Source organism: Aquila chrysaetos, chromosome 17, assembly GCF_900496995.4.
Source record: "Aquila chrysaetos chrysaetos chromosome 17, bAquChr1.4, whole genome shotgun sequence".
Classification (NCBI taxonomy): Eukaryota; Metazoa; Chordata; class Aves; order Accipitriformes; family Accipitridae; genus Aquila; species Aquila chrysaetos.
The window spans coordinates 28143383-28156509 of NC_044020.1; the positions used below are offsets into that span (position 1 = coordinate 28143383).

The 13127-nt window shown below is 40.4% G+C and overlaps 1 protein-coding gene across 2 annotated transcripts in view; it reads left to right on the top strand.

The window, feature by feature from the left end:
• The window catches only part of SHISAL1 (shisa like 1), a 196622-nt gene that overhangs the window by 75434 nt on the left and 108061 nt on the right, over positions 1 to 13127 (top strand). For both annotated transcript variants that reach the window (XM_030040852.2, XM_030040851.2), the window contains exon 2: positions 4325 to 4479. The gene's annotated coding sequence lies outside the window, so the exon portion shown is untranslated. The remainder of the gene's footprint in view (positions 1 to 4324; positions 4480 to 13127) is intronic.

Genomic DNA, 13127 nt, shown 5'->3' on the forward strand with positions numbered 1-13127 from the left:
TTCCAGGGCCAAATAAATGTGTGGGTCAAGAGCTGCAGGCGCTTGGTAAGAGCGATGCAAATGTGCCGGCTGCTGTCCGACCCGCCGGACGGGGAACGGTGCTGTTCAGCGCTTCCAGAGCAGGGCTCGCCTGTGACCTGCTTTTCGCCACCACCTAAGGAAGTAAAAAGCTACTTTGAGCTTTTTTATTCCCTCTCTGGGGGGCAGCTGCCGTCCCCTTCACAGAAGAGCAGGGCCTGAGCTCCCGGCAGATCTGAGGAGACCGTAAAGAGTAAGCTGGGCACAGACTGGGACACTGGTGGTTTCCCTGAGAAATGAGAGAGGGGAAGCCAGAGAGAGGACTGTAATTATGGCCCAGCTCTGGAGCAACCCAGTCCCATCTTGAAGACGAGAACATTGACTCTTCATTTTCTTCATTTGTTCTCAGTATCTTGGTACACCTTGACCCAGCCTAAGGCACAACTTATGCGTGGTTTCAAACAAAGAGCAAAAATAATACGTAGTCTGTGAAACAAAATGGTTTTGTGGATGGGTCTATAGTTCAGGTTAAACAAGGGCTTTTCGCACTGGAAAGTCATTTCAGATTGAAGTGTGAATGTAAAATGGAAAAGCTGTTTTTGAAGCAATGCCCTATGCAGATGCTCTTGTTCTGTCACAGGTGTGCATGTTTTGATCTTTTTCAGAATTGTATTATATTTGCATGGAAAGAATGAGGGAGTCCAGAAAAGGAGCTAGTTAAGAAACAGCTACTGCACAAGGGCTTCTTTCACAGCGGCTCTTCGGCTGAAGTCCCGCGGCAGATGGGCACACGCAGCTTTACTGGTCTTCTGGAGGGCTATTTGCTCTGTCTTTTCCTGGTCTGAACGAAGTGGTGGTGCCCACCCAACACACAAAGAATTAATTGCCAGAGTCAGCCCTGGGAAGCAGCTAAGCAGCTGGGCCCTGGTATCAGCTCCTGCTGCCACACGGTGCCTGTGGTCCAGCACCTTCCCTGCACAGTGCGGCAGGGAAGTGCTCTGAAAACTTAGCTCTCTTCCTCGGATCCTGTAGTCTAATTAAACTCACCTAAAGAAAATAACTATTTTTTAATTTAGCTCCAGTTGCTTAAAAGTTATTCCAAGTATAAATTTTGTCTGTAGACTAAAACCAATTTATTCCGTTAATATCCATTCATTTTAGATGTTTAAATCTGTCATTCCTACTTGAGATGAGCTGATTGGCTTTTATGATTTTAAAGTATTATTGTAATAAGTGAACATAAGTATTGACATCACCTAAGTCTGAAACGGGATAAACATCCATCCGGTCATGGCAGTAAGTATGCATTACAGAATTGAGCCTGAGATTTTCCAATAAATTACCACATATTTTTCAGCCTGGCATCCTAATCAAAAACAAGGCTATCGGGAAACTTGCAACCTTTGGATGAATCAACAAGTACTGAAATAATTACAAATGCAGGACTGCGTACTCTGTCACCTGAGCCTGATTACAGATCAAGAATTCTGGGCTATATCACCTGCTCTTAATGGAAGCATAACGCTAGTCCATGTGTGCCGTGGATTTTGCCCTCCGTGTGGAAGGTTAAGGCCCTGAATACCCTGAGACAGTAGCAAAACTCCTAATCAGTAATACATCTGCTGCTATATCTATTCTCAGAACAAATCATTCTGGGACTGCCAGAGGTAATAAAAACTGCATTTTTATGGGTTAGTGTCCTACAGTGGTTTTGAGGTCTGACTGAAGACAATGGCCCTTAGCACGTTTCCTTTCTGTGTGGATTCTTTGGTGTCAAGCAAAGTAAAACTGACACTGCAGCTTTTCTCCTTTGCCAAGGTGCTCGTACTTTCTTGCTCTTTATACCTGACTGCACTTATAAAACTTGTAGGAACTTAGTTATTGGTCGAGTTTGGCTGAACTCGGACTGCTCAGGAGCGACTGGTGGAAAGATAAGATAAACAAGCACACAAAAACTATGAGTAAAGAAGTTTCTTTTCCTTAGGGAACCAGCCTAAAATCTTAGTAACCCCAAAGAATCCATTCTCATATAGGTTCCCTGCCTATGAAATGTACATGGATTTCAGCCTGAGGAAGGTACCTTGAAAGAATAGGTTTGCATCCAAATTCTAACCCCTTGTTAAAATGGTTTGCTACTCAGGTTTTTTGTGATAAGTATTTTGCATAAATATTGATAATCCTAATTTTCTAAGTCCACTTATGACATCTTGTTAGCAAGTTTAACAATATCACTTTTTTAATATATTTGATTTTTCAACTTCTTTGAATTTTTGGATTCTCAAAAACTTCCATGGGCAGTGCAGACATCTGCAGAGTGAATTTATGTTTACTGGCAATAGAAATGCTTTTCCTCATTGCCTTTTCTAGGTTTTTAAGAATAGTTTATGGCGTTATAGTAGTTTGCAGGCCACAGGTAGAAATGGCTACTCTAAACTTGCCCTTTTTTTTCATTTGATTATATTGTGTTTATATTCAGCCACATCTTGAAACTATTCTCAGCTAAAGTCTGAACAGCAGTCTATAATATTTAGGTAGAATTTTTTTTTGCATCTTTTGATTTTCAAGCAAATCTCTACTCCCTTGGTCTAAAACAGGTTAAGTATGTGTGCTGCTGTGGGAAGTGGAACCACATCTCTGGAAATCAGAGGGAAAGTAAGAAGGGTGACAGCAAAATATTTCCAGGACTAGTCACATTTTAATGGTGATTACAGCGGAGTATAATACTGACTAGCATCTTGTACAGTGACAAGTACACAAGGCTGTTGTGGAAGTAATTCTGGTCTTGTTCAGGTTAATGGGAGTTTTGCCATTGACTTCAGTGGAATCAGGATTTATGTTTGATTTTTTAAATTATTTTTTTTTCTTCATATTTACACCACTAGACACCATAGAATATTGACAGAAATCCAACATACTCTGCTCTTGTTAGTACCGCTGTTCTTCCTCTCATTTTCTCTGAGTGTTTTTTTAAAGTTCGGTATAACGCTTCTCAGCTAGCCTTTATTCAATTTCTTATCTTTATAGACAGACTCCATGCGTCCTGTTACTGTCCACATAGTAATTACAGGCTTCTTTTCTTCTGAGCAGACAGTAAATGTATTGTTCTTTTTTTGTTTGGATGTGGATTCTGGAGTAGTCCTGGGGTCATCCGAAATCCGTGAAGGAGCAGCAATAGCACTGTGCCTTGGCTGGCAGCTGAAAACTGTTCTGCTCCAGACTGTTTAGTGCAGAAGTGGTTAGCTTGGGGGACTGGTAATGACATAAGGAGCCTTTTCCAGAAACGTGCTGGAAGGGGGCTCACGAGAACATCTTATTAAAATTCCACTTTTATAAATGGAAATTTCTTTGCCTTAGAGATCAGTCCCTTTCCACGTATCATTTAGTCTTGACTATGAAAGATGACTTAACTCTGAGGCTAATAAAAGTATTTTGCCTTCTGACATACATTATATTGTATTTAAAAAAAAAAAAAAAAAAAAAGAAAAAGGAGATGATACGACACATAAAAATTCCCCGCGAAAAAAGGAATCCAGTTGAATATTTCCCAAGAACATTAACATTGGTGATTCCCCAGCTAAAGCCCCCCATCCCTCATGTCTAATGTCACAAGTTGGTCCATGAAGAGCACCATCAAATGAAGAGTATTTTCACCCATAAAATGATTGCAAATTGGTGGTGTTCTCTTCATCGGTTGTGGCAGGGAGGTGACAAAAAATTTCTATCATTAGAGCTAATAAACGGGGTAATCACTATCACCCCAGTCCTGCTTTCACCAAATAAATGAATCCCATTTGTACTGATTAACCACTGATGGCATGCTGAACATTAAACTGAGCAAAGAGAAGATACAGCGTGAAATCCTGGTCCCACTGGAACCACCGCAAATGTTAAAAATTCCACTGCCTTCGGAAGGGTAAAACAGTTGAGATTTAGTTTGGGTCTCTGCTCAGGGATTGTGCATCTTCGAGGCTAGCAGGCATGGCACTGAGAAATGCATACTTGAAGTTAGGTTCCCAAATGCCTATTTAGGCCCTGAAATAAATGGCCTAATTTTCAAAGACATTTGGTACTTACTGGCTGGTGCTGATGAGACCACTGCAATGAACAGTCACTGTAGCTCATTCTACTGTACACAGACCAGTGAATGTTTATCCCAGGGAAGTACTGTTCACTTTTTTCTTTTTGTATCTGTCAAAGATATTGCAAAAAACCTTTGAGTAAAAAAAGTAACAGAACCCCAGCTTACCAAAAAGGATATTGTAAAACTCACCTTTTCTCTTTGGTATTTTCTTCCCCTTATGTTCAGGTATGAAATAAAATGAGGATTCACAACTTGACTGCAGAATTACAAGCAGATGAGAATCAGCGATCTGTTCCCTGCTGCATGGCCTAGATCCTCCACTGGGAATGCAACAAAAACAGTGTCTCTGGAGCATGACTTGAACGTACTGATGAGAAAAGGTATCCAGTATTGTATCAAACTCTCTCATTTTTTTTCTTCTGTGCACTGTAGGAAAGCATTCTGATGATCAAAACTGGTGGGTTTTAAGTGTCCTTCACAGGCAGGCTGAGACGATCAGTGCTGCTGGAATACTGAATATGAGTTTTCCATAAGTACAAACAAAAGTTATTGTAGCAACAGGAGGATGTTGAACATATATGTAAAAAATAAGTAAATAAAGACAAAAAAAGGATTGATGGAAGATATTAAATCCCTTTAAAAGTAGGGTCAGTTTTATAATACAATGATCATAGGTCAAAAAAGAAAATTTTCAAGTCAGTGTCTTAGCTAATCCTTGGTAGTTTTGTACAAATAGACAACCTCAGGTCTGTTGCATAAAATTTAACTCAGATTGATTTGAATCTCCTGTTCTTTGAAAAGTGGCTGTCATCCACCTCTATGTGTGTTTACTTAGTAAGACCTAACCTGCTATTTAACGTGTTGCAAGAGTGGCTTAACTGAAGTCTTCTTTTAAATCTATTTAAATTGAACCATTGCAGTCTTGTGTAGATGCACTTAAATCAATGTATAGCTGCCATATAAAATTCCACCCTTTGAATTAAACTAAATCAACGTAAGCCAGTTGTAAATCAATTTAACTGTGTCCACATGTGGATTTGCTTCATGTTTAATGAAATTGATTTAAAGAAACAATCCTAGTGAAACCACTGCCACTTTCTTTTGCAGGCAAAGCCTATATTATGTTGATTTATTTGGAACTAGAACTCTTCTGGCATACATATTGAATAGCCAGCATAGCTTTGCAGCTGCACTGTTGAACATCAACCTGAATTCTTGGTCTTGTTATGGATTTGGCTAATAAATTTTCTTGTTTGAAGCCATATTTCTTCCTCAGTGAGATTTAACCCATGCATTTGTCTTCCCAAATGCGTTGGGATTAGGGGGTTTTTTTTGAGTAATCTGATTAATTTAATCCAAACAGGATTGCACCCTATGTTTTTGTCCTGCCAGAAGTAGCATAGGCTCCTCATATCAGCAGTTATGTTCTTAACAAAATAGTCTAGATTTTCGGTTTGATTTATGAACACACAAACAAGGCAAGTTTTAGATTCAATCAGGACAAATGGCCATATATTGTCTAGCCAGGATGTTCTGGTAGGGTTTCCATCATATGCAGGAAATTGATGTCTCCATGAATTTATGGCTTCAGATGACAGCGGTCTTCAGATTGGTCCTGATTAAATAACAACATTAGTTCTAGGATTGTAGCTCTAACCATTTGTACTTCTGGAAATTGTGTGGAGATTAATTTATCCTCGTGCATATGTTTATCCTTTAGTGAACTGAGTTTTGTTTTCCTATCCAGAATTCATAAGGATTTGTTACATATGCAATTCATTTTGGTGAATACCTTCAAAAGGCAGCAAGAAAGGAAAAGTTCAGACTTGCGTGTCCCCAATTCCTAATGTCATATCTGAAAATCACAAATTTACATCCATGAGAGACATATATAAAAAACCCCAGTGAGTACCTATGATTTTGTCTACACTTTTTTTTCCCAAACATGCCAGTTATTCTAGTAAAAGCTATTACCGCTCCCTGCAGACTTTACTGGGCTGGTAGCTGCAGTAACGCTGCTGCTAGTGTTGTGCTCATTGGTGTCACACGTCCTGCACACCAGTCAGAAATTCAGTAGAAGCATGGGGACGCTAAGCTAAAGAAAAATTAGTAGTGGTGTGGCCTTTCAAACCCCTTTGATCTGGAGTAATTTATACATCTAATAAGCAGTTAATTTTGTACATACTCACTATTTCGTAACTGTACGGCAGGGCAATGCTAGATTACTTCTTTCACAATGCCAGATCCTAATGAATCTTTTCTGTAGTATATAACGTATTGTCTGGGGTGGTCTCTTCTTCGTTGTCCCGACTTGTAGTTTTCTGTAAGCACTCTAAAGGGAACTTCAATAAAAACACAGATCTGGAAAGGAGAAAACAGATGCAGAACACAAGCCAGATCCTCAACTCATGCTAGAGAGATACCACATGCAAATCTGCATGCCAGCCAGTGCTCTCTCGGGGCTGTCATTCCCAGCATAGCGTGAGCATACCATTCTCAGTATAACACTAACACAAGCATCCAAACGCTTTGAAATTTTTAAGGGTGAAAATTTGGAAAACTGTCTTGGATTTGCTGCGAGTACTTTCTTAAAACGTACTTTGGTAGAGTTAACTTCAGTAAAATAGCCAAATGAAAATACTGAAGCAATGTGACCAAAAGAATAATCAAAGATACAGAGTTCCTGACTCAGCATGTTTCATTACCAAATATGGAAGTTTTCGATCCAATTTCTTGTTTGTTGGCATCAATATTGAGATTCAGACCACTATAGTTTCTGGAGACAAACCCTCCTTATTCTGAGCTGTTCCTACGTGTCTCTGATCTAGGCCCAACTTTCCCCATCCCTTGTTCTTTGTCCTTTGTGTGCATTTTAGGCCTACCAGCTCAGTCTCTCGGATCAAAATAGCCCACTATCCTGCCTTCATCTCCTCTTCCCCATGTTTCTAGTCCCAGATCTTACTCCTTCACCCTGACAGGACACAGGCACCTCTCCTTATCCCAAACTTACTGCCCAGCTCCTGCTGCCACCTCTTCCTTCAGTCCCATGCCCTCTGGAGTCTCTAAAAATGGTTTAATTCTCAAACTACTGGTCCATGAGGCCATGGTAAGTAGTCTAGGAAATAATTTCATTTTCAGATAAAAGTACGTTTTCAATTCAGATGGTGACCCACAAGGAATTCAGATGGTTGAGAGGCTTTACTGAGGAGAAGACTTAGGAACTCCTCCTCCATGGTTAATTTGACAATAAACTTTGTCTTGCCACATATGTGACTTTTAAATACATAGAAGTATTTTTTCAGTCTCAGATTTATAAACCATTGGGTTGGCAAAATCCTCTATGAATTCCTTAACTGTGCATTTTGGCCTGACTTCGTCTTTCATCCAAACCATCAATTCTATTTCTGTTTCCCATACCCATCTATTTTTACACGAGGACTTTTTGTGTTACATTCTGTGCTGTGCTGGCCATCGCCCTCTCAATCTTCCCTTCATTCAGTCGCGCAGTTTCCAGAGCATTGTCTTCCCCAAAACTTCTGTCTCCCATGACCCTGTTTGCAAGCTAGCAGCTTCTCTTCTCAGCTCTTACTTACTCCAGTGCTATTGTCTTTAGTCTCTACCTGGCACTTATCCCACTGCTTCCAGGCACGTATATCTTCTCCTTGCCTTTTTCTTTTCCTTTTTAAAGTATTCTTTCTCTTGTTACTGTCAGATATAGTTCCCTCCTTGTATAGGTTCTCCTGCAAAATCAGAGCTGTGCTTGCCTCTTTGTTCCAGCATGAGCCTTTGCCATGCTGCTTGTTTATGCTGCTACTCACTGTTCACCATCACATGCAGCAGAAGCAAAGTATCTCCTGGTGACAGCAGTGTGAAAGCATACGCTAATTTTTTAAAGTGACAAACAAGGTTTATCACATTCTCTTTGGAGAACTTGTATTCTAGCCTGTTTGGGGAAGCCTTTTAAGCTATTTTTTTCTACAAAATCAGAAAAACAAATGAAAAGTACAATTTCTTTTTGCGTGTTCCCAAATGCTGCATCTTTCCCAGGATCTCAGATAGAACTAACCAATTAGGCAATTTTAAAGCTTGTCAAAGCTGCAGACAGTACAAGGCCAGACAATGCAGCATAGACATAACACATTACAGTGAGTGTTACAGTTATAAAATAAGAGGAGATGTGCATAATAGGAAAAGGAGTGAATCGAGGGCGGGGGGGAAATGGAGGGCTGAAATTCCTTCAGCAGTCTCAGTGGTTCTTAAACAATTGCATCTAGCTGCATGCTCCAAGTGTTCTTGAATTTGTCTCATTGCTCTCTAGGGTGGAAAGCTGCTTTTTCTGTGCTGTTCCTTCAGAACAGCCAAACACCCTTTTTTCTATTCTGGGCTCAGGCTTATTTCTGTTTTCTGTAAATTCATACGCTCGATACAGACGTGATCTCTGCAGCCGTTAAAATCCAAAGTCATTGTGGCCTGATATAATACATTTCAGCAAATAAACATAATGAACTTGATTCTTCGGCAGAGGTTTGTCTACTGAAGACCGCTTTAATTCTTGGGTCTCTCTCTGTTCCTTCAGCTGCCTGACTGCTGGACAGTCCCAGGCAATACTTACCAGTGCCCTATTTTCTTTATTACGGCGCTTTCAGGCATTAGAGAAAAAGGCCTTTGTCAGCTCAAACTCCATAGTGTGTCTGATAAAGTTGATATTTATATTTTTGTATGAAGCTGTCTGCAAGCCATAAAAAAGTCTGTTATTACAACATACGCTCTGCCACTGGGACCCTTTCAAGGGGTGACCTGCTCTCATAAAGAGCTTCAGGCTGGTGCAGCTGTTCATTAGCAAAGTGTTGTAGGGCATTCTGGGACCTGTGACAGTCCAGGAGTATCTGATCTAGTTTCTTCATTTTAATTATTGCTACAGTAGTAAAGGCAGCAAAGGCAGTAAAGTAGCAAAGGGAGAGCACATTTGCCACTTTGCCTATAATAATTTGGATTTCATAATAATTTGGATTTCTTCAAACAATAGACAGGGTGCTAACCAGAAGCACACAGGAGACCTCTACAAATGCTATTAATTTCTTTTTAATAAGTTAGGAGGGTATATGCAGAGAGGCAACAAAAAATACAGAGATATTTATGTAGAATATTCATTTTTGTACTTAAAAATCTTTCTGCAGCAGCTCAGGGACAGATGACACTCCCTGTTAACCTCACTGGGGGAACTCAGGGTTTAAATAAGGCTTTTCTAGCTAGTTAAAATTTCTTGGCAGTTTATTACCTTGGTCCTTAATTGCATTCATTTCCCTGTGGAGATTCCTTTGAGAGAGATTCTCCATTACATGGCTGCTGGGAGATTTCCAACAATTCGCATTTTTCCCAATTAATTTCAGACTCAAATATTGACTCATTTTGGGAATGAAGTGATAATAGGACTGAATTTCTGGTTTGGAGAGTTGGGTGTATATACCATGGGGTATTAATCAGTATATACTATTAATTTATACCCCATTGGATGACTCTGTAATGTCTGCTGTCTAGATGAACTCTCAAAGTTTTTGCTTCAGAAGCAAATCGAAAGGAATAATGTGATGATGGCTTAATGCCTCTGAAGATAATGAAAGTGTCAAGAGACTCTTTAGCTCATGATGTGAGAAGCTGGTGAGAATACAAGATCTGAATGCTGGAGAATTAAACACAGGCTGAAACCCAAAAGTTTGTAGAAGGTGGAAGATAAACCTCCTTTTCTCCATATACACTTGAAATATTGCATTATAATCGCTGGATTGCATGCAGTGGTTCAAAATAAGTTGTCAATGGCTGTCAAAGTTTTAACAAATCCAACTTGATTTGGATGCAAAATGGAGCTCAAAAGCATTTTCAGGCTCATTGTTAGAACTCATTCTGTCTGTACCAGTTTCTAACCAGTCGTCTGCCAGCACTGTTGAAAAGAGATACCCATTTGAAGTTACAACATAGCATGGCATCCCTGCTTTAGTCAAGGAGCACAATATTAGGGCTTTCCTCAATGTCACTCTCCAAAAATAACTCTTAATCTGTCCAAGTACTTTTTAAGAAAAAAAGTTTAAGGAATGGTGTGTGGATTTCTGTGACAATGTCCTCCAGGCTTTCCCTGCTTTCAAATTCTTAACATACTGCCCTCTCATACGATGATGAAAGCTTCTGTGCTGCACTACCATAGCTCCCAGCATTTTTTTAATAAGTAGCCCCACCGCACCGGTGTGCTGATACCTAGCAGGTCCTCATGTTCTGAGAATTGAAAAGATTCTTTTGTTTCATCAGAAATCTTTGGATGATGTTAATAATTTACCAATTCTTATTATAGAGGGCTACTGTTCTTCCCAAAACAGCTGTTTAATCAGGCCTTTAAACCTTAATCAGCTAAGAAATGCCTGCTTTTTCAACTAATTCCCAGAAATAATGCCTGTCCATAAAGGAGAAAATCAGCCTGACATGACTGTACTTTGTGGAAATCATATTGCTATTAGCCAGAGCTTCCCATGTATCTGGAAATAGAGCCTGCAATGTCAGTTACAACATGTTAATTTGTATTTTTTTTTTCCTCAAGGTCTCTTAAAATTTCTCTGTAATGCTGATTTAACTTTTCATTAGGATGTATCTGATAGGCTATGTGTTATAGGTTGAAGGGGGTTTGCTTCTTTAGTTTTCACTAGCAAGTTTATTTTCCTCTGTAAAATTTTTGAAATATGTGTCTGACAGAAGTGTATAATCCCCAGAGTGTCTATTCCTTGGATGTGTTTCCATTCAGAGCATTACAGATGCTCTATCAGAGAAAACAGTTGTAGCAGTATGGGAGGCAGCTAGAAAATTAACAAGCCCTTGCAAAACAGAAAGAAATCTCTACAAGCACAGAACCCAGATAATGGCAAAAGTACAAATAATCTCCATCTATTGGATATATGAACTTCCAGGTATTACTTCTCTGTACATCTTTGAAATGTCATTCCAGCACCATTGTAGTTTTGGCTGGTTTACGAGTTTGGGGCCAGTTGTGGCCATAAAGGGAATCAAGAGTACCAAAGCAACCACAACAGCCATGTGTGTAATTTAATATGTAACTATATAAAAAAAAAAAAAAAAAAGCTGGAAAGGCTTATACATAATATACATCAGCAGTGATCCATTAGATCCATTTTCGCCTTGATGTCAGGGCCCTGGGGGCACCACCAAGTTCTGCAACCTCTTCTCCCACCATGGGGTTTTAGCTGATGTGACACAGGCAGGTGATGTTGGGTCAGGCTGCTGGGAAAGCAGCTAGCTTGGGACAAAGAGCTACAAGAATCCTTGCTGGGGGCTTCCCCCTCTAGCTTGGGAGCCAAATTTAGCTCAAGCCTCAGCCTTGGTCCTTGTTTGACCTATGCTGCGGGAATGCCCTGTCTGGCCATGCACTCTGCTGATCCTGACTTTGTCTTCATGACTTGACTTCCCGGCTTGGTGCCACGGAGCTGCCCCATCATTGTGGGCGTCTCTGGAAATGATGGGACTCTTGGCTGACCCCGGTTAACACCAGCAGACCCTCTCAGCTCCCCTTGCACTAGTACCGTGGCTCTGACCCCTTGGAGGTGAAGACACTGTCCCAACCTGTCTTGCGGTTGCCCTCAGCTCCCCGCAGCCTGACCTTGCTGATCCTTAATGTTTGGTAATATCTATTCAGTCATCTCCTAAATACCAAATTGCAATGAAAAAGCAGCACTTAGCATCTCAAACAAGCTAACACACACATATTTGAGATGGAGACGGGTGGAATATGGTGAGAAGATGTGACATCCTGGGCAGGAGTTTTTCCAGCACTTAGCACCTTCTTCGATCGTTCGGTATTTCTCTCATGGCAGGATAACAAGTACTTTGTAGGCACACAGAAAATGGAAACTTAGAAAATTTGGTGGGTTTTAACTGATGTCAAAATATTCCTGCCTATCATTGCTTTCTCTTAATATGTTTGCCAAGTGCAGCACATAAGTACTTGTAATAGATACTTAGGCTTGAACTGAGACATTTGACACTGTGGGAGCTGTATATCCTCAGGAAGAGACTTTACCTGCAAAGATTATTTCCTTTCCCATATAAAAGGCAGATAGAAATAACTGAAGAAAAATAGGCCTATTGCCACACATCATAAACTTTTGTATTAAGGCTCCTGTTAGTACATTTTGTGTGCCGTGTTGTTATACTCAAGGTCTGAGCATTTTTGAGGAGCTCTGACTAGAAAATAGGGACGGGGAATCTCAGATCCCGGGTGAGAGGGGGTGGGAAAACAGGGGAGGGGACCGGGCCTGTGGAAGAAAGGAGATGGGTAGGAGCAAAAGGGAAGCATCTGAGGCTAAAAAAAATCAAAGGTAATGAATGAAGGACAAATAAAAGCTTTAGATGTGTAGAAATCACAGTACTCCATAGCTCAGCAACCTGTACTATATTTCCTTTCAGCCTCCCCATCAGTGCATCACTCAGGTTATTCACACATCACATGGTGCCATTTTGCAAGAGCACCTTTCTTCTATGCTTCCAACACGTGGAGTCGCGAGCCTCTGTGGACTCCCAGAAACCAGACGGGATGGCACAGAGGGGGTTTCTGCTGGCACTCCTTTTCAAAAGCAAAGTTAATGCTTTCCTGCAGGGAAACCATCTCTTTGGTGTACTTCAGTGCTGAGATAACACTGTACTATCTGCAAACAAATTATCTGTATTGATCTGTCCAGTTAGGTGTGCTTGCCAACATGTCATTAACTCCCTGCTACAGCTAGAGGAACCAAAGACACCTTGTGTAACTGATAACACTATTTAAATGCATCCTTCATACCAATATTTCATTCCCCTAAGAACCCTGCGGAATTCAATACTGCTTTTAGTCTCTTCCCTGGACTATTTCACACTCAACCACGTAGTAAACTTGCTATACCTATTCCAGGAGATAATAAAGCATGCACTTGGAGCAGAAAAGGTTACTAGATGTGTTAGTCACAGCCACTGGTTAAGTTTTTATGTACAAGTA